This window comes from Pteropus alecto, unplaced genomic scaffold, assembly GCF_000325575.1.
Source record: "Pteropus alecto unplaced genomic scaffold, ASM32557v1 scaffold74, whole genome shotgun sequence".
NCBI classification, from domain to species: Eukaryota; Metazoa; Chordata; class Mammalia; order Chiroptera; family Pteropodidae; genus Pteropus; species Pteropus alecto.
In genome coordinates, this window is record NW_006436291.1 from 6,037,063 (window position 1) to 6,058,612 (window position 21,550).

Here is a 21,550-nt window from a genome sequence, read left to right on the forward strand (position 1 = left end):
CGGTGACAGGGAGGAGGCTGGTTCATGGCCACACCCTGGGAGCACCTTTATGAGAAGGGCAGGTGGGCCCCCTGGACGCCTACTCATTGCCTGGGCACATCCGCCAACAACGACCTGATGTTCTGCCCTAGAGACAGTCACTGAAGAGTCACCAGTGTGTTGTAGGAAGCACAGTATAAAGTGGTAACGAGTACTCTCTTAGCGTGTCCAAACGTTATCACACTTCACTGAATCCCCGCGACGATGACAAGAGCTTTTCATATTTCACAATCCAGACATGAGGACACCTAGGCTGAAAGAGTTTAAGTGACGGAGTCGGTAAAGAATGAAGTCAGCATCTCTAGCTCCATAGATTGGCCCCTTCGGCACACTCCAGAAGTCCTCGGTCGCCTTCTCAAGCAGTGTCCTTGCTCTGGAACTTGCAACATCAAAATGATACTGGTGACCCCGGAACCAGGTGCAACAACAATAAACCAAGGACCAGACACACGTGCACACGCACGCACACAGACACCGATATCGTTTTGAAGGTCATTCGCTTTCAAAATTCTAAAAGGCGAGATTGAAAACTAAACGCCAGAGAGACACTCAGAATATTTGAACTTAGTTTCCTAAAATGCGGAGGCTCATTTTTTTCTGATTGTAAACAATATTTCCTGCCCCAGTGGGGCTGTGGGAGGGCTGACCTCTATCGTGACCAGGTCCTCAGTCCCCTTGGATTCAGCCACACTTAGCCTCCTTGAGCACAGGTACCTACACAGACCCAGACATAGGCAGTGAGGTCACACTCACCAAGCAAAGGAGATGCCTGTTCCTGTCCAGGCCTTGACACGGGGTTCCCACTGCCCCTTGTGAAAAGAATCCAACCCACTCGATTAGGGATGCTGAAGCACTGGAACTTGGAGTCAGGGGACCACACTGTGACCACACCTGTATGTCACGTTTCTCCAAACTGGAGAGAAGTTACGGGATGCTCATGACAGCATTAACATGAATCATTAAATGCTGTGACTGGGCCCCCAGAGAGGGTTCAAAACAGGATTGAGCCTTATTGTTTTAGATGGGTTAATATAGTTCTACACAGAGGCAGGCACATACACACACTGCCGAGCATCCTAGCCGCAACCCCACAGCATAAATATCATGAGTCCATCTTGACAAGTAAAGGAGCTGAGACCCAGACAGGTCATTAATTTGGTCAAGGTCACTCCAGGTAGGCATCGATAGAAAGATAGAATGAATTGATTAAGATGGCAGAATCATTACATGAATTGGAATCTGAATCTATTGGACATTAAAATCCATGTTCTTTGCAGTGTATTTATCACACATGAGTGCTTGCATACGTACGCACAACACACATACTCCTCGCGAGAGGCTGGAGACTGACGCGGTTGTCTCCATGGCTATCTTTAGAAAGAGGTGAAAGATTTACATAAACTGAACAGAAACTGGAACATCACCAGTGTCCCCCAAGCGAGGTCCCACCAAAGTGTCATGGACACAGAGAGCCCATTCCTTTGGGGAATGGAAAGATTCTTGATTTCTACAAATGGAGTGCGGCCTGGGAGCTGGCATGCCAGGGGGAGGGAGGTGTCTGAGCAAATGCCTACAGGCCTAAGCCTGGTGCGCGTTCGTGGTTCTGGAGAGAAGGTGGGCCTACAGGAAGGCTGGAAAGAAAGGTGGCGGCAAGTTCAAATGCCAGCCCAATGCCAGGCTGAGGGACAGAAAGGTCAGTCCCTTTCAGATGACGACTTCTGGGACCTGGAGCATCTAGCCATCCCGGGCAGACATCCCTGCCTGCCTCCCTACCTGAACCCACCAGGCGCCATTTTCAAAGCACTTACACACCTGCTATTTCCTGTGACCCTGTAGAACTCTGGGAGTTCCAGGATTGACACAGAGATGGAAACAGATTCTAGAGGGGACATTCTTTACCAAAGGACATGTGGCTGATGAGTGGCAAACACCGGGGCCTGGACTCAGAGCTCTGACTCACTGTCCAGTGCTCTCTCTGCTGCCAGCTGCTGCCCACTCTCGGACTGGGGGTCCCTCTCCAGGATCCCTAGCCCAGCCCTCGAGCTGAGCAAGCAGAATCAGTTGGCCAGCAGAACCCCCAGGCTCACTTGCCCATTACTAAGAAGGAGAGGAATCGGCTTTCTAGAGAGGTCCTTTGCTAATCCTGTGTCTCCATGGCTGTCCCAGGCCCCGCGGGCCAGGCGTGGAAGGAAGTGGGCCCAGCGGAGGGGAGAAGCCTGAAGTCTCGGTAGATGACCTCCTAGGAGAAGTCGAGGCACTGTTGTCTGAGGGGACTCAGGGCACTAGGAACATTTGTCGAAGGCTCGCTGTGGTCCAGACACTCTGCCTACCTAATCTCATTTCATCTTCACAGTGGCCTTATCCGAGAGAGCCTATCATTACCCCCAACCCACAGATTAGAGAACTGAGATTGGAAAGGTTAAGCAGTGTCCCCAGGGGGGCCAAGCTAATGGGGGAGGCGATGAGCGCCCAGGCCCGCCTGACTAGGCACCTATCCATGTGATAACTGTGACTCTGTTCTGATGCCCAGATTCGGTGCGCCTAATCTCTCCTGTTGATGCCCGATCAACCATCACTCCCTTTCTTCCCTCCTCTGCTTCTCCTCCCAAATCGGACCCTGGGGCCGAAAGCCAGCTGGGTGGTGTAGGAAGTCAGTGTGTGATACGTACAGACCCAAGAGCTCCCCGTGGACCCAGCCTTCTGCTGAGCACTTTATATTTGCTTCCCAACTTACAGTTCCTAGGACGGGCATTGCCATCCCACTTACAGACGGGGTGACGGAGGCTTGCAGCTAAGCAGCTTGCCTTGGTCTCACAGATAGCCTGTGGCAGATGAGATCAGAATGCCGATCCTCCCCCAGCTCAGACCTCCATCACCTAAACCACAGTTGCACCCCCCACCCCACAGCTGGGAATACAGAAGGAGATACAGTGCAGCTGGAGTCTGCCTGGCCTGTACATGGAGCCATTTCTCCCCACTGAGCTCACCAAGCCCACACAGCCAGCCAGTGAGGTTTGCACTTTGCCTTGAAAATCCATTAACCCTGCCCATGGCAGCAGCAGCTTCTTTATCTGCCACCCGTACTGGCTCTGGGAGAACAGAGGTGTATGATTGATCTTCCTGAATGCTAGAACGTGAGGCATTGAACCGGTCCATGAACAATGGCTTCTCTGGGTTTGGACTGACTTCTAAGGATGTCTGGCCTCTGTCCATTTCCTGTCTCTGAGCTGCGGCAGAGCAGCGGAGCTTGTCTTGTATCCCCAGGAGTCTTCAGGGAGAGCTATTGCTTCTAGTTCCTTGCCCCATTCCTGTCCCTCCTCCTCCACACACACTGCCTGGCTGTTTATCAAGGGCCCTGAGTGGTTGGAAGGCTCTGGGCTCCTGCACAGGATTGAGTCCTACACAGATCAGCACTGAGACAGTGGACAGCTCCTCTCTTCCCAGTCACTCTTCCTCTCTGGCTTCTTTCAAAACACACAGGCTGTGGAGGCCCAGGGCCGGCCTCAGGTGCCTCTGCTGAGGTCTTAAAAACAGAGCTAGCAACAGCTACCATTTATTGAGCAGATACGGAGCCGTTTCCTACCATGGAGCAGACTCAGAAACGGAGGCCTGGGCCACACGTCCAGCCAGGGGCAATATCCAGGACTGTTGGACTCCAAAGCTCACACTTCTAAGCACTGAACCGTGCTGCCCCATCATCGTGAAAAGCGGGGTGCTGCTAAACCATGCCTTGCCACTTCCTCTGCTTCTCTCTCAGCTCCCGTAACCCATACGGCTCTGAGCACACGCAGGCTGCTCCCTGTTCTATGTGTGGCCTGACCTGCTCTGATCCACTGGTGGCTGTTCCCGGGGTCTGTGCCTCTTTAGGTATGTTCCCAGCGGTCTGAAAGAGAGGCACCCTTTACCGGTGATTCTGAAGTCCCTCTAGTCACGCCCCTACCCTAGGCCTGGGGCTGTGGTCACATGATGCCCTCAGCAGCCGTGGAAGGAGAACCTGGTCTGAGTACTTTCCAGTACTTTCCAGTGGGAAAAGGATGCTGGGCTGACAGCATTGTGCAGCAGACAGCACCCTGGACTGGAAGCCAGGAGTTCAGAGTTGATGCTGGTCTAGTCACTGCCCCTAACTGGCCATATGTGCCTTTGGAAAGTTCTTTCTCCTCTAGCAACTCAGATTCCCCACCCGTGAAAAGCAGGTGAATGAAGCAGTCTCACATGCACATTTAGGCTTTCTGAAGACGCCTTGTCAGGGACTTGATCAAAGGAGAAGGAGCAGGTAAGGGGGGCAGAGCCAGGCGCCCCAGGCCTCCCTTCCCACCCACCTGGAATCCAGTCTCTTCCGCTGCAGTGGCAGCTGAAGCCATGCACCACTTCAGCTTCGAGGTCTGCGTGGGTGGGTGTGGGGGGAGGGCTCGCTCCTCTCTGCTCACTGGTCGGAACAATCACAAGGCTCAGCTTTCAGCCCCGTCACACCTAAGGGGCCTGTGAGTGCATGTCATGCCTTGCTCTGTATATGCAGCAGGGTAAGCCTGCCTGTGGGTCTGCTAGGGACAGAGGCACTGTGTGTGTGTGTGTGTGTGTGTGTGTGTGTGTGTGTGTGTGTGTGTACTGTGGTAGGGGAAAGAGAAGGAGGGAGAGAGGGAGAGAGGGAGAGTCAGACTGGCTAGGGACATCAAAGGACATTTTCTTATGGTTTGAGAACACAGGGAAACCGAGGCATAAATCCCTTACTAGATGACTCAGCTCTTTCTGAGGCTTAGCAAGATTTAGAAAGCAGGAAAAATCCTTTCGTTTCGCATGAATACTGAAGCGCACTTTAAGAATAAGCAAACACATTGCTCGTGGCAGAGGTAAGGGAGAGGGCAGCTCCTCTCCCAAACCCCAAGCTGACCATCATTCTCAAGTACCGCATGTCGGCTGCAGAGGCCGCTCTCCCAGCCAGATGTTGTAGCTTCTTCGGCACTTGGGGATCCCACCGAAGGCTGTCACTCTGGCCCAGCTCGACGTGGGTGGAAGACTTGGTCCCTCACCTGTCCCCCATTGGTGAGGCTGTCTGATAGCCACTCAGATGTCACCCTCACCCACACAGCAGTGTTGAGTCTTCGAATTCAGGACATGACACATGTCTGTATTTGTATATACAGGTGATTTGCATGTTGACCGAGAACTTGCTAAACTTCTTTGTCGTCTCTGGGGCTTCCCTGTAGCCTCCCGAGGCTTTTCCACATGAGCAATCGCGTCGTCCACAACACATGCGCCTTTTGCTCATTTTCGGCGGTTTTATTTCACCAGAGTGGACTTGTGGTAGGAGTGGTGACGATGAGCATACTTGCTTAGTCCCCGATCTTAAGTGAAAACGTTCAAGCTTTCACCTCAGTTCTGTTTAGCTGTAACTGATTTGTAGACGCATTATCTCGGGTTAAGGAGGTTCCCTTTCGTTTCTAGTTTACCAATGGTTTGTATCATAAGGGGATGTTGAATGTTGTCGAATTTTGTCACGGTTTCCATAGAGGTGACCATGGGTTTTTTTCTTTAATCTCAACATGGTAAATTACATTGATTTTTCAAATGCTGAACCAGCCTTGCATTCCCAGGGGAAAAAAAATCCACTTTGTCTTGATGTATTATCTTTTTTTATGTTTTGGTGAATTCTGTTTGCTCATGTCACGCTGGGAATTTTCGAATCTATTTTCATGAAGGATATCAGTCTGCTTGTTTCCTTTTAATATTGTGCCTGGTTTTGGTACCAGAGTAACGTTGGCCTCAGAAGGTCAGACAGGAAGAGTTGCTTCCTCTTCCAGCTCCTGAGAGATATCATATAGAAGGGGTGCCCCGCTGCGTGGCAGAGCAGGCGGGAGGGGACATGTCCTGTCTGGGATCTCTCAGGCCCTGATGGGAGCCCACCTCGCAGCAGCCCAGGAAGATTAGCCTTGAGAAGAGTTCCTGGCTCCTTGTGGATGCCCCCTCCCCATCCCATCCCCCACACAGCCAGCACTCAGAGCCCGCTCCCCCTGCTTTGCTCAGGATGCGGAGGTCCTCCCAGGAGACGCACAGCTTCCCCCTTCCCCTTGACAACATGAAGTCAGAACAGAAGAAAGGGCCTGGAGACCACCTACTATGCGCCAGCAATATGCTGGGTGTTTCCACAAAATACCAGGCAGGTCCAGCATTAAGGCTCGTTTAAGTCTCTGCCACCCCCAGGCAGCCTCAGGCCTGGGCCACCCTCTTTCGTCAACTAAAGAGGGAATGGGACCGGTCAGCATCGGAATCCGGAGAACAGGTTCACTGCTGCTGGCCACTTCCTCTGGCCACTTCCAGGAGTTTTCCACTCACTCTGTCCGGGTTCAGGTGAGTTTGTCCAGGTGGACTCGAAGACAGTTTCAGACATGGTAGGTTCTCCATCAGTGGGCACAGCGCCCACAACAGGCCAACAGACCTCAATCCGATGGTCCCGAAATCCTGCAAAATGGCCCTGGGCTGGCCCTACGCTATCACTGTAGCTGCCAGCTAAGGGAGTACAGAAGGACCAGACCCCTAACATTGAGCCACAGGATGCTTGAGCCAGGACCCGTGGCCCTGGTTCCCCTGGGCTGGGCTGCTTTTCAGTAAGGCTCGCTGTATAAACCCGTGGGGGGAAGGGGTGGGGGGAAGGGCTTCACTTCCTTTTTTTCACATGGCACAAGCCCCCGCCAATCGGGTGACATCCTCACCTCTGCCCCATTCCTGGCATCCCTGGGGAGGTTCCACTTTTATTCATCATCACTCTTTTTCTCTGTGAAATATAGTTACAAACATCCTGAAGCGCTGACAAGAGAGTCGGGTTTAGAGAACACAGGCCACCCACAGACACCTGAGAAACAAAACCCTGAGCGACTTAGCAGATTGTTGCTTTTGAAGATCGGCTATTTCTGAATATTTAGCTGATGCAAACAGGATGCCGCTTTTGTTTGTTTCATCAGACACACACACACACACACACACACACACACACACACACCCCTTTCTTCGTTTTCTTTCCTGTAGGAACAAGGGAGCACGTTAAAACCCAAGGCAGTAGCATCAAACCTTATGTCCCCAATGCTTCTCGTTTTTATAACTCTAGTCACAGAATTGTTTGTTCCATTTTCCCCGTCCCGTAAATAAAACTGTTCCAAGAGGACAGGGACTACACCCCAAGTCCCAAGCGCATAGCCAGTTATTTTAAGAAGGGTGTTGTGTTTGTGATGGACATAAACCCATTGTAACTAGTTCAGGCACAAGAGATTTATTGGGAGGAGCCTGGGATGTTTGAATGACCTGGAGCCAGGGGCAGCTGTGCCTCGCAGACACTGGCACTCTGCTCTCTCCTGACACCTGCTCTCCACCACCCACCCCTGCCTCTCTCTCCACATCGACTTCCTTCTCCATGCTGGTTTCATTTTTCTGGTAGACGATGAGGTCAGTAGAGCCCGTGACCCTCGCGTGTTATCAATTTATTCCCAATGGGAGCGCAAGCCTCTTCTGTGAGTTAGACATGAACGAACCCCAGGAGAGGGCTCTGATTGTTTGGGGTGGGGTGAGGGAGGGAGTCAGGGGCTCACGCCCGAGCCACTGGGCTCCACACTTCACCTCAGGAACGGCTGATAGAGGAGAAAGATGAGGCCGCTTCTCTTGCTCAGCTGCTTCCATGTCTGGAAGCGAACTTCCCCTTCTAATCAAACTTTTCTTTTTACTGTAAAATAAAAAATATTTTAAAAAGGAGAAAGATTAGTTTGAATTTGGAATTTGTCATCTTTGTGCTTCATACATATAAGGTGGACGAAATAACAAATGAGAGGTTTTCCAGGCGCAGAGAGGAAATTCCAGAAGGTTAGGTATATTTCCCTCGAATTTAGCTAAAAGTGGCTCAGGTGAAGGTGATTTTTATAACCGGGTCACCGACAGCCCCCAGGGCACAGTGACAGCAGGGCTGGAGAGGGCAGTAGCGCTTCTCTTCCTGGCCAGTCGTGATACAGTGACCCTTGTTTCACTGTGGGGACCTGGTGCAACTGAGCTCGTTGGGGATTTGAGACACCTGTGCTGGTTGGGGGGGATGAATGTCGACAGGAAGTGACGACATTTTAAGCAGTAAGGGGCGTGGCCTGAGATGCTGGGTCACATCCCCCACAGAGGCGAGGGCGGTCGAATGCAGGCCTGAGGACCCGGGGGGCTCTCTGGGAGCTGTCAGGCCCTTCTACCACCCCCCAAACCTCCCGTGTCCACTTCCTACTGAATCCAAAAGAGACTCGTGCTATTACAGAGCCTGAGGAACCATCGGAAGCGGAGTGAAGATGATGGCCGCCCTAGGAGAGCACCTAATGGCGGTAAAACTGGGGAAAATGCTCGCGACCAGACCGCTCTGCGCCTTTGGCTTTCCTTGGGCATAGGGCCTTAGCGGGTGTCATTGGCTAAGATGAGGTCGTACTAGAGTAGGTGGCCCCAAATCCAGTGCCTGGCGTTCTTACAAGGAGAGGTAAATGTGGGCACAGCGACACGGACTAAGAGGGAAGATGGCCGTGATGTTTCAAGCCCCCCTGTTTGTGGTCATTTGCTAGAGCCTAGGGAGCAGCTACAGCACCTCACAGAGGAGTAGGCCATGGCACAGAGGGGTTAAAGCTCCTTGTCCAAAGCCACCCGCCGGAAAGCGGCAGAGGCGGGAAGGAGGGAGGGAGGCTGGGAAGGCGGGAGGGAGGCTGGAGCGCGCCGCAGGGGTGGCAGACTTGCAGTTCAGTCTTGCGTTCCAGGCTGCTCCGGGGGTCTGGGCAATCTGCTGGCCAGGCGGCCAGGTCTGCGTGGCATCACTCTGCCCAGGGCGCTTTGCTTCCGGCATAGGGCTGACTACAGTCGGACAGCCAGACACCCCTTCATCTCCCTGATGCTGCTCCCCGACCTCTGCTGCAAGTCCAAAGTCCAGCCCGTGCCTTCCCCTGGCCTGGCCTCCTTTCCTTTAATGCGCAGGAGCCCCTCCTGGGCGTGGAGGCTCCTGCCCAGCTCGCAGGCATCAGGAAGAACTGACCGGCACGTTGGCGGCTGTCGTTGATGCCCCTGGCCGGGTTGACTTTCCTACACTCAGAACTTCCTCGACTCTCCCTAAACCCAACAAGTCTTCACGATCAGCCTTTGAGTTGTTTTCTAATTCCTCATTATGAAAATAATAGATATTCATCAATATTTAGAAAAATGGAACTACGGGGACAGAGCCTGTCACCGTCCTAGCTCCTCAATGCGCTGGTACCAGCGCCTCTGTGCAATCCTTTATCTTCCTTCTTCCCTGCTTTCTTTTGCCCTCTTTGATCATATCGTTCATTTCTCTCTTAACCTAACATCGTAACACTTGTCCCCACACGTCTCGGCTTCCTCAGGACACCACGTGAGTGGCTGCCTAGCCTGACATTCAGTGGCTTTGTCACTGTCTGCCTGACCACTCTCCAAAGGCCAGACAATCAGAGGACTTATAATTTTTCAGAATTATAAATACCATTGTAAAGAGCATCCTATTTTTCACATAATAAGTTTCTTCCTTTAAGGAAGGAGTCACAGATGTAGAATCGCGAAGTGTGGACAGACTTCTTTAAGGATCTCGTGTCTGTGGACGGAGGTATTGTTTTTCTTTCCAGTGCTTATTAATTTGATGGGTAGAAGCTTGGTTCCTCGTTCTAATCTGCATTCCCTTGATTACTAATGAGGCTGAGCATTTTCAAATGCACTAGTTATTTGCATTTCCTCGGGGGATTTTTTTCTATTTGCTCCCATTCCCATCACTCTCGGTGTTTACTTGTCAGTCCATAGAAATGCTTTCTTTGGGGCTATTAACCCTTTGTCTGCCGTGCTTAGTAATATTGCCAAATCGTTTGGTTTTTAAATAATCTTTCGCTATTTCAGAAGCTCTGCAGGACCACTCAGAACATATTGTTATGTCCCTAGCTCCCCCCTAACATAGCAAAGTGACACAGACTTGTTGAACAGCCCGGGCCAGTTTCCTTGCATGTGCTTTGTGGAAAATAAAAAATTCAGTCAAACAAAGTAAAAATGAAAGTTATCACATCCCTGCCGCTCAGAGCTTTCTACCATTAACACCTCAGTACAATCCTTCCCTTTTGACTTCACCCCAATGGGATCACTCAGCATGTAATGTTTCATAATCTGATTTTTTTCAGTAAACAATCTCCACTCTGCCGTCAGTTTTAGGACATTTTTAAGCCATCTAATACGCAGACCGTATTCCGATTTCCCTGACTGACCCAGCAACGTCCCCCAGAGCTGGCTTGTCCAAAGCAGCATTCGATGCAAGACCACTCAGAGCGTATTTCTGTGTCCCTAGGTCCCTGTTAACTCAGCAAAGTTCCAGTTAAGTGACAGAGACTTATCGAGAAGACCAGGCCAGGCTTGTCTGGCTGCTCCCTTCTGATGTCATTTCCTGTAACCAATTTTTTTTCCTTTAATTTTGATTACTGTTTCTTGACAAATACAGTCATTTCATTTTCTGATTTCATCCCTCACTTTTGGACTTGGGGGCCTCCTCCTCTGAGATGTGACAGCCTTTCTCTGTGTCTTCAGGTTCCTTCATTTTTGGGGTCCCCTTCTGGAATCCGGAGGAATTTTTGCTTGCTCTAACATTTGAACTCCTCGTGAAGTTCACTGCCAATCCCCGGTGAGGCGACAGGCTGGGCTGCAAGGGACTCGGACGTGGAGCAGCCCTGGGCAAGGAGTTTTGCTCTAGGAAGCCTGAAGCATACATTTTACACATCTCTCTAATTTAGGGATTACCCGGCCTCAGCCATTTACCTCAAAATAAAAAAATACCCCAGTCCCTGGGCATTCAATCTGCTCTAGCCACGTGGACCCTTTCGCGAGGGCAGCAGGTCTCTTCCCGGGGACGGCGTGTTCCTGGGAACAGCTCTTGACAGGGTCTGTTCTGAAGAAGACGCTTGGCATAGATGTGGCAGAGAAGGAGGGAGGAAGCTGGATCGGAGCCCGGGGAAAGGAGCGATGGATGGAGCCTCTGGTGCTGTCTACACCCTCCACGAAGGACCAGCGGCAAGGCCAGGAGACAGTGTGGGACCCCCCGGGCCTGTGGCATGTAGCTCATCTCTCCACGTTCCAATTTCCATCGTTCATTTGTACAGTGGGGATACTAGTGACGATGTCTCAGGAATACGTTACTGCAGGAGTCATGTTAGACACGCATGCTGAGGATGCCGGTGCATCAAGCATGGTTCGGATGGTTCTGTCCGTGGATGGGCCAGTCAAGGCCGCATCAAGCACCGGGCAGCAGGCCCTCGGATGGTTCTGTCCGTGGATGGGCCAGTCAAGGCAGCAGGTCAGCTCTCTCAAGTCTCTGCAGGAGGATATGCCCCTGGGTGCTGGTCCTTGCAATACCAGGGTACAAAGAGATGCTCATCACGGGACCACAAATTTGTCACATTTCCCTGTGCTCCCTCCCTCGCCGGAGGGACCCAGCACCCCACCCCGCCTATCACAAACATCCCATGTGTCCTGGCCCCAAACATAATGTGTCTTCAAAGAAGTATGTGGCCGTCACGACCCCTGAGGGGCCAGTGTCTGAAGACATTTTCACCCGTGGCCCCTCAGAGTACTTGTGGCCCTCCCTCCTTTCTAGCTTCTCCTTCTGTTGACGGAAACTCTGGTTCTGTGGCTACGGCAGCAGCAGAAATAATATCAGCCGAAGCGGCCGTGATTCTGTGACTGTCCCAGGAGATTTTGTATTCAAAACACAAAAATGGAAACAGTCCAGATGTCCAGCTGCTGAAATAGAGACCGGCCACACAGTGGATCCCCATAAAGGCCTTAAAAATGAGGCGGCTGATTTAGAAGGCTCCTCAGGACATACTGTTGACACTGATTCTCAGAATAATATATGCTCTGTGGCAACATCCGTATTAAAATATATACGCCCATCGACATGGAGGCAGCCTGGGTGAGGGGAGGTTTAGGCTGGGGACTGACGAGGGACCTTTCACGTCAACACTGCATGCTTCTTTTACAACAAGGTACAATGACGTCATCTCCATAAAAAGCAGAAAACAAACAAAACAAAACAAACAAAAAACTGCTTAATGCATGATGCTGGGAGCTGTATATTCGGCAGTAGGATGGCGCAGGACCCTGACTCAGAATCGGAGAGCCTGGGCTGTGGGATCCGGCTCTGCGACCTGTGCCAAGTGACCTAAATTTTTCAGAGTCTCAGTTCCATCAGTTATACAGAAATAATAAACCGCAAGCCCCCGGTTTGGGGGCACACCCAGTGAGGTAACCTGGATGCAAATGCACAAGCGAGGAATTCTCATCACTCTGCAGTGCTGGACAAGTTTAAAGAGAACTGTCACAAACAGAAGGAGGTGGTGAGGGGCATGCAAGCCTGGGGGCGGGGGTGGAGGTGAGGGCAGGGAGGGGGCGACCCTGGTCACTCACTGTCACCGAGCAGCTCATTATTTATTGTCACGAGCTCATTATTGGGTGTGTTATCTTCATTTCATGGATGAAAAAGAGGTTTGGTAAATTGTCTGGGGTCACACAGCTAGTGAGTGGCAGGATGTCACCCAGGGGGCTAGTGGACCCCTCCCCTCTATGCGTCCATGGCAAGTGGATTGTACATCTGCAGACTGATGGACGATAGTGCCTGCATGCCAGGGTCCTGGGTTGCCCACATTGGGGACCTCCACCAGGGGGTACGTGTCCTCCTCGGGCACGGCAGCACCCTCGTACTGCCTCCTAGGCCCTGAGCCAGGGGCTGGGACACAAAAGGGCTGACTCACCAGCATAGAAAACTCTTTCCACTGCCCTCTGCCCCACTTGCCAAACTCCAGTCCAGACTCACCCCCGACACCCCCATCCTGAAGCATCTACACTCAGCACCTGCCTTTTAAAAGCAAAATACATATTCTCACATGTGTAAGACGTGAAAGAATGTTCTGGTCCCTGGGTCCTTGTCTAAGGGGGCTTTGCACTTAGCCAAGAGGGTTTGGGTTTATACAGGAAGGTCGCCGGGCCAAGAGGGGTCAATGGACCGGTCCTTGGCTACAGAAAGTGGACGACACGCCAGCACCACCCCTTCATTTAGGTTGCTTAGGAGGGGGAGTGATTTCTCTTTATCTGGAATGGAATAAATGTTCTACTTATCTAGAATGTGAATCAGTGGCCCAGCATAATTGATTTGCTTTTTCTCCCTTCCACCTCCAGGGACCAAAGAACGTGTGGAAGCAGCAGGCCCTCGACTTGGCTGCAGGCCAGCCCTTCTGGACGACTCCGCTGCTGGGCCGTGGACTATTCCTTCCACCGGCTCTTTGTGTCTGATTCTCTTCTTTGTACCTGAAAATGGCTGGAAATCTCCGTGTGGAAGAGCAAAAAGGCCCAGGGGCTGCCTCCAGGGTCCATTAATGGTGAGTTAATAGGAACAGAAAAGATGGCTGACATTCTAACGTTATTTAAACTCTCCAAATACTTCGGGCATCTAACGCTTGGCTCCTTCCCGCCCACAGCTCATCATTCTGGTCCATCACCCCCAAATGCTGATTTCCTTGTCCAGGCCCTGCACCGAGCCCCAGCCTTCCTCCCCAGGGACACACACGGCCATTTCTTCCCGGGCAGCTTTGCTTGTTCTCATTCACTCCCTGTCACACTGCAGGCTCTGTAACCTCTCGACCTGTGCTTGTTTACTCGGGTGTGAGATTTCTCTACAATAATTGTGCTTATGTGTGTGTACGACAACCACACACACGTGCACACACATGCACAATTTCTAGGATGGCCATCCAATAACCTATTTCCACCCTGGAATTTCAATGTCTCCGTATGTGTTTGGGTTAAGCCAACATCAACAGCTGTCAGTGTGCCCTGCACAGAAGGCTTTGAGGGTAGAAAACAGGTGGGATGTTCCATGGCACCCACACGTGAAGGTGCTTACCTGAGCACCGGAGTGTTGCCGGTGACGCCCCTGCAGACTGAGGAGGCCTTTCCCGCGGGCACCAACTCGCAACTACAGTAGTAAACAAACCTCAAGAAAACGTTTTAATTAGATTAGGCACCCATTTCATTAAGAGTTAAATAATTCCCCAACGCTAACTACCTTCAACGCCGTAAGGTAGCTTTTTGGCGTTATCAAGGGACATGAAAATACCATGAAAATGCCATGAAAAGCTTGTTCGTGGACAGTTTCAGTTCCATGCCAGGGTCTCAATATCCAGCCCTAGAAAACAGTATCTGGATGTAACTGATACCACTAGAGATAACATTTTTATTTTTGCAGGGATTCTGGGCATGTGGGTTTTTTTGAAAAACAGTTTTATTGAGATATAATTAACATACCAGACAATTTGCCGATTTAAAGTGTATAATTTAATTTATTTTTGGTATATCCAGGGTTGTACAACTATCACATCTGATTTTAGAAGTAGTTTTACATTTGAATATATTTAAATAACATTATAATAAGAATAACATAAATCAACATTTTCCTTTAAAAGGTGGCCCCTGCCCCTGCCAACACAGTTAGGAAACCTCGTACTCATTTATAGCTACTCCCGCCTCCACTCCACCTGCAAGACCCCAAAGACTAGGCTTTCACTAATCCGCTTTCCATCTATGGATTTGCCTACTCTGGACACTTCATATAAATAGAATCAGGCAATATGTGGTCTTTTGTGACTAATTCTTTCGTTCAACATAATGTTTTCGAGAACTTTTTTTCTATTGCCAATTAACATTCCATTACGTGGATATAACGTTGTATGGATACACGTGTTTCGTTTATCAGGTCATTAGTTGAGAGACACCTGCACACTTCTACTTGGGGGCCGTTATAAATAATGATGCTATAAACATTTGCGTACAAATTTTTGTAAGAACATATGCTTTCAATTTTCTTGGTTATTTACCTACGAGTGGAATTGCTGGGTCACATGATAATTCTATTTTTTTTAACGTTTTTAGGATCTGCCAAACTATCTTCCAAAGTGGCCACACCATCTACAATTCCCACCAGCAATATGAGGATTCCAGAGTCTCCACATCTTTGCCGGCGCTTTCTATCATCTGACTTTTGGATTATAGTTGTCCTGGTGCACATGAGGTGCGACTTCACTCTGCTTTTGATTTCCACTTCCCTGACATTGAGCCTCTTTTCTTGTGCTTGTTGCCCATTTGTACACCTTCCTTGGAGAAATGTCAATTCGAATTCTTTGTTTTTTTAATCGAGTTAGTTGGCTTTTCATTATTGAGTTATAAGAGTTCTTTACATATTCTGGATACAGATGTCTTACCAGATAGATGATTTACAAATATTTTCTACCATTCTGTGGATGCATGCATTTTATTAAAGGAGAAATTTAGATAAGTATAGAGCTAGACACGAGGCAACATCTTTCTACTTTTAAATCCCAAATTGGACACTTAGCTTCAGCAAAACAGCATCATCTGTCACATCAAACTGCGATCATTTAAATGTTATTGGTTTTATACTTTTATTTATATTTTACTTGCAAACTTGCTTTATTGCATTAGTTGCGTAAAAGAGACCTGCAACATACATAGTTTTATATGCGAATATATTTAAATAACGTTATAATAAGAATAACATAAATCAAGATTTTCCTTTAAGAGGTAGCCCTGTGTTTTGCAAACAATGTCTCAGCCTGTAAATCACATGAGACGAGGTAGCATCCGTCTTGCTCACCATTGCATTTCCTGAGCTGCCATCTTAATTGGCACATAAAAAGTGCTCACCGAACAGTGGTTGAGTGAATCAATGAGTGTACCTTATTTTCAAGGCTTGACCCTGAGGCCCCTGGAGCTGCTCTCCTGCGCTGGGTGGCAGTCACCGCTCCCTGTGATATTGATTTGGCCCATCTTTCTTTCTCAGCGCTTTGGGTAAGAACACCACGGTCCAGCCCACGTGGAGCTGGTTTCCAATTCTGACCCAGGCTCTGCCGGGGGGAACAGAACCAATCTTAACTAATCCTTCCTTAGAGTCCGTGGCTTCCATTCATCCCCTCCACGACTCTGCGGGAGAATTATTAGCCCCTCATTTTGCTGATGAGAAAACTGAGGTTGAGAGAGATGAAGTCTCCTGCCCAAGGTCACTCATGCTGCTGAGGGCTGACCCGGGATTTTATGAGAGATAAAATGACTCAAAAGCCCCACTCTCGTCTCTTGGTCCTGCGGCTCCCAGACAGCGGTACGGTCTGTTTATTCATTTGAGCTATTTGCAAGTTTACTTTGAGTGAGTCAGACAGAATGGAATTGATGACACAGGCCTATCTGCCTTGACCCCAGCAGAGAGTCTGTTTCCTTCTCTTTGTAAAGCAGGGCTGACTTTCCAATAGGACTCGAGGGACGTGGGGTCTTTGCAATGTCCCCAATTCCACTGTCTACCATGTGTCCAGTTGCTTGAGCACAGCAGGAACGCATGGTGACAGCGGCCTCTGTGGGGCTCTTGTTTTGCTCTTTGTGCCGGAGGCTTGCTGGTGAATCACAGTGCCACCAGTTCCTCAGGCATCAAACTGTCCCAAGGAGCCACCTCAACTGCACTTCCATGTTCCCCAAGAGAGCTTTCTCCAGCATTGGAAGGCGTCCGATCCAGAAGCTGCACGTCAGACTAGAGATCAAAGAAACCCAGAGAAAACCTAATATTTAGTGCCGGCCCATCCTGTGTCCCCAACAATCTGAAGGTGTGAATCGGTAGACTGCATGGCCAACCCAATTAAATTTATAGAATGGGCTTTTAAAGCAGCTGAAATGTCCCTCATTAGAGGTAAAAAATTCAACAACTTGATCCCTGAGTTTTGTGTGGGCCCAAGCTCTACTAAAAAAAAAAACGAGAACTCGGCTTCACTTCTGAGAGGAGCCTGTCAGGAGCAAATGTCACTCTCTCTCTCTACTGACAGGCAAAGCCCCTGAAGGCTCAAATCACGGTGACAAAGCCCTATGCAAGGACATCGGCCTCCGCCCTGGCTGGTGACAGCATCCTACCTCCTGTCTCCTTGGACAGCAAGAGGAAAGCTTAGAGCTGTGGTTCTCCAGCTTTAGCAAGTACAGCAACAGCTGGGGAGCTGATTGCGTGTGTCAGTCCCGCTCCCACCCCCGAGGGCCTGGCCTGCAGCCCCAGGGAAGATGCTGACATGGGTGCTTCTCACACCTCCTAGTGAGGCACCAGGCTTCCGGTCTGAGAAGAAGGGAAAAGTAAACCAGGGAAGAACACCTTACATTTGTAGCTGTCGTGAACATCCTCTGCATTCCATTTTTCTGTGGTACACTGAAATGCTTGATTCTAATCTTTGCCCAGTGCAGCAAACGTTCTTTTTTTTTTCCTGGTTATCAATCATTTTCTATTTTTAATGCAAAGGAAAATACCACCTTTGTGCATGTTTGGCCTCCTCAAATATGGTGTTTGATTTGTGCCCAATATTGCCATAGTTCTCGAGACAGAAAACATTTGGTTAGACCTGTAAAAATTCAGCCAATTGTATTTTCAAATACTTAGGCAAATTTTCAAAGTGCAGACAATTGACAGACTGTTTCTATTTTCATTAGGCTGTTTGTTTTTGTCATTAGAGGCAAAAGCCCCAGAGCACGTAGGTTGAAGTTTATGCAGAGCTAGTTCCAGCCCAAAGGTATTGTCAGAGACCTTTATGCTGTATTTATTTCCCTTGAGTGTGTATCATCTTTAAATGGGTTTTTCATAACATGAAAAGAAAAATGAATTTTTCATAAACTGAAAGGACAGTCTGTTTGATAGTATTTTTAAAGGAATTTTCAAGTCGTGCCTGTGTATAAATAATGCAGTCTGCTCACGTCCATATTGGTACACCCGTTGTAGCTTTGGAGGGAGCTGTCCACAGGTAATACGTGTCGTTAATAGAACGTTCCAGGTTCCAGAAGGATCCAAGGCATGTCTGTGTGGTGGAGATTTTAGGCATCATGACATGTTTTGCCATCATTCTCAATGGAGTACCTACTATGTGCTAGACTCCAGGCGTGGAGGTCGAGGTATCAATTTGCATAAGATTCTATTAATGATCACAAGAAGCATGTGATAGAGAAGACACAGGACATATATCTGTGTCACCATAATACGGGCAGAGGTCTCATTGCATCATCGTAGGTAGAACGTGTTGTAAGAGTTCCAAAGAAAGTTTCGTTTCAACCAAGGATGAGGAAAAGGCTTCACGGAAGAGGTGGCCTTCCAAATGGGCTTTGAGAGATGGGCAAGAATTCACCAACGTGAGCGGGGCGGGACTGGGGACTCAGAGCAAAGAAAGCAAAAGTATGAATGTCGGGGTGTGTTAGGGGACAGGAGGCAAGCTCCGAGGAGCTGGATGGGCAGGAAATGAATGTGCCAAGGAAGCCAAGTCTTAGGGGCTGGGGCGGGGGGGACGCTGGGGAAGAAACAGGAGCATGGCAGCGTAGGTTACGTAGCATGGTCGGGGGCCAAGCACGGAACCGCGCCGAGGTGACGAGGCAGCTCCCACTGACTCTGCTTCGAGCATGAGGATCACTAGCGTGTCCATATCAGCTGAGGATGAGGACAAATGTCACGCTGCCCTCAGTGCCCTCAGGAGATGGGAGACAGTGGACTCTCTAGATGGGGACCAGAAAGCCAGCATGAGAGTTCGGAGAACCGCCTGAGCAAATCACGACAGTCGTGCTCTCCCTGAGTCACATTGTGGGGGCCAGAAAACATGGAACCCCAGGCAAGCCAACCTTCCCCAAGCAGGCAGGGAATCCTGATACTCCCTCACTTGGCTTCCACGCGGTTTCTAGTCAAACAACCCAAAGCCTCTCTCCTATGCGTAGAGGCATCGCCCAAGTAATGGAGGGGAACAGCCATGCCCCACATCGAGCTGGCGATGTCCCAGATTCCCCCAGCCCCAGTGAGACTGCCATCCTCTTTTAGAAAAGAATGACGCATAAGGGATGCTGACAAAGGCGAGGATATGTCAAAAGTGGCACAGAGGAAACTGGAGCTATCCTTGACAAACTCTGCCCTGCCTAGTTCCTCCTTTGGGGCAGCGAACAGTGCATCTCATCCTTGAGTTCCTAGGGCTTAAAAAGATATTTCACCGAGATGAGTCACCAGCAGCCACGGTTGTCATTTGGAAGCTTTCCACGCACAGTCATATCACACAGAAAAAACTTGACTAGAAACTCAACACTGAGTTAAAGTCTTCGGAACAAGAGCCCATCAAGGGCAGGTTTTTTTCTGACCATTTATCTATCTGGCCATCAGAATCAGGGAATATTAAACGTTAGAGTTCATCCAGGTTAGCCTCTCGAGTGTTCCTCAAATTACTGGCCATCATTTTCGCTCAAACTCTTCCAGCCATGAGTAGCGTGCTGAATTAATCACCCATCATGGGGCCAACCTGATGCCACATAAACCCACAGTTCATGCTTACGTGTTTCCAAAGCAACCTCTACATCTAAGTACCGCTGACTTTTGAACAACATGAGGACTGGGGGCGCTGACCTCCCACACAGTGGAAAATCCATGTATAACTTTTGATTCCCCCAAAATTTAACTACAGTCCCTTGGTGTCTTTGGGGATTGGTTCCAGGACCCCCCACGGATACCCAGATCCGCAGATGTCCGATATATATAAATACTTTATAGAAAATGGCAAAGAACAATGCATACAGTTGGCCCTCCCCATCCACAGACTCCCAACCAGGGACTGAAAGTACTTGGAGAGCCTTAGTGATGTCCATACACTTTCTCTCCTTTTCCTTTTTTTTTGGGGGGGGCTCATTTAAGCCTCACAAAGATCAGGGAAGTGGTAGTATTATTATATCCACTTTGCAAAGAAACCATAAGTAACTAAAGCAAAAGTCTTCTGAGTCCAGTGGGAGAGCTCCCTTCCCCCAAGTCACCTGTGTGTTCCTTAATTCCAATGGGCACTGAGTCCCTGTTGGGTGCCAAGCACTCTGAGAGGTGCCAAGAGTACAGACACCCATGGGACCTGGCCCCTACCCTGGAGGGAGCCCCAGCTCAGAGTGACACATGCCGGAGTAGCGATGCTTTCCCTAAATGCCATCTGGCCCTCCCCCGACACTGAAGCAGGCATGCTGTCTACCTCTCGTTCATTCTTTCATGTGACCTTACGTGGGGACTTGTGGTCGGACGGTAACATGCAACTACTGTGAACTCTCCTCTCTCACCAGCTGTGCTGAAAGCTCCGTGAGGATGGACTGACGGGATCTTGCAGATCTTTGTACGTGTCCCTGGACTTGTGCAACGTCCACTTAGTTCGTGACGTAGCTCTGCCACTGTGGGGAGAGGACTTTGGATTCCAGCCGAAGAGTCTGTGAGGACAGTTCCGCCATTCGCTCACTCACTGTGTGACTGCAGCGAAGCCATGCCAGCTCTCTGGACTTGAGTGCATTCATCTGTAAAAATGGAGGTAATCGTCTCATCTCAAAGAGGAGAAGATGCGCAGAGAAAACCCAGGGTTCGAGAGCAGTGAGTTTTCATTCACGGCACCTTCACTTTCAGCGGGACAGTTGCAGGAAGGTGGCTTTAGGGCAGTGATAACCCACTGGGGTGCCGACTACTCTCCTCCCCAACCTTCACCCCTCATCTCCTCCTTGTTTAAAAGGACTGTCACCATGGGCCACCAGCACTGATGTCACAGCTCCCAGGAGTATTGGTGGGATGATGGTGGACTGCAAGCTTGAGATCCACAGATTGAGGAAGAAATGATTGAATGTCCTTATGCTTGGGAAATACTAGGATTCAGCTGACATATCCGACCTCGCTTCAGGCTTTGATGTACCTAGAGACAAGCCCCCATCAGTCACACATCTGCACCCACAAACTCTGGCCAGTTGGCCAGGTCAGAGCTGTCAAGTCACTGAAACCCTGGTTAAATGTCATCAGTAGGGAAGACCAACCAAGAGGGCTTCCTGGGGGAGGGGTAGCCAGGTCCCTTGGAGCCTGCACACACCCTGGCCTGGCAGGGTGACAGGCAGGTGGATTTCAGGGGTTCACCAAGATGCTATAATGGCTGAGCTGGAGGCAGCTGTGTCCAGCCCTGTTGGTCAATGGCCCAAAGAATTCCTAAGTTTCAGAGAAATTGCAAGTACTTCTGAGTTAGCACAAAACGGCTTCGGCTTCTGCTGGGATTTTGCCCAGTCATGCTTTTCCGGATGCCACCATCCGAAGTGAAAATAACATATCTCCAGGTGTCCCCTGCCACGCCAGCGTACCCTAAGATCCCTCGGAGATTTGCTGGGTACATGCCTTGCTGTTAGAAATCTCTTCCTTGAGTGGGTGGGTGGTGGCACAGACTCTCGGCCCTGGCCTTGGTAACAGCCTGTCTGCCCGACCCCCGTGCCACCCGTCAAGCTCCTCCGCCATTTCTGCAGGGCCCTGAGGTTTTGGTACCCAGAGCTGTGTGGGCAATGGGGAGCCATTGGGTCACAGATGTCCCTGCCCCAGTGACAATCATGGACCAGACTCGCTGGCCCCTCATGTCTCCAAGGG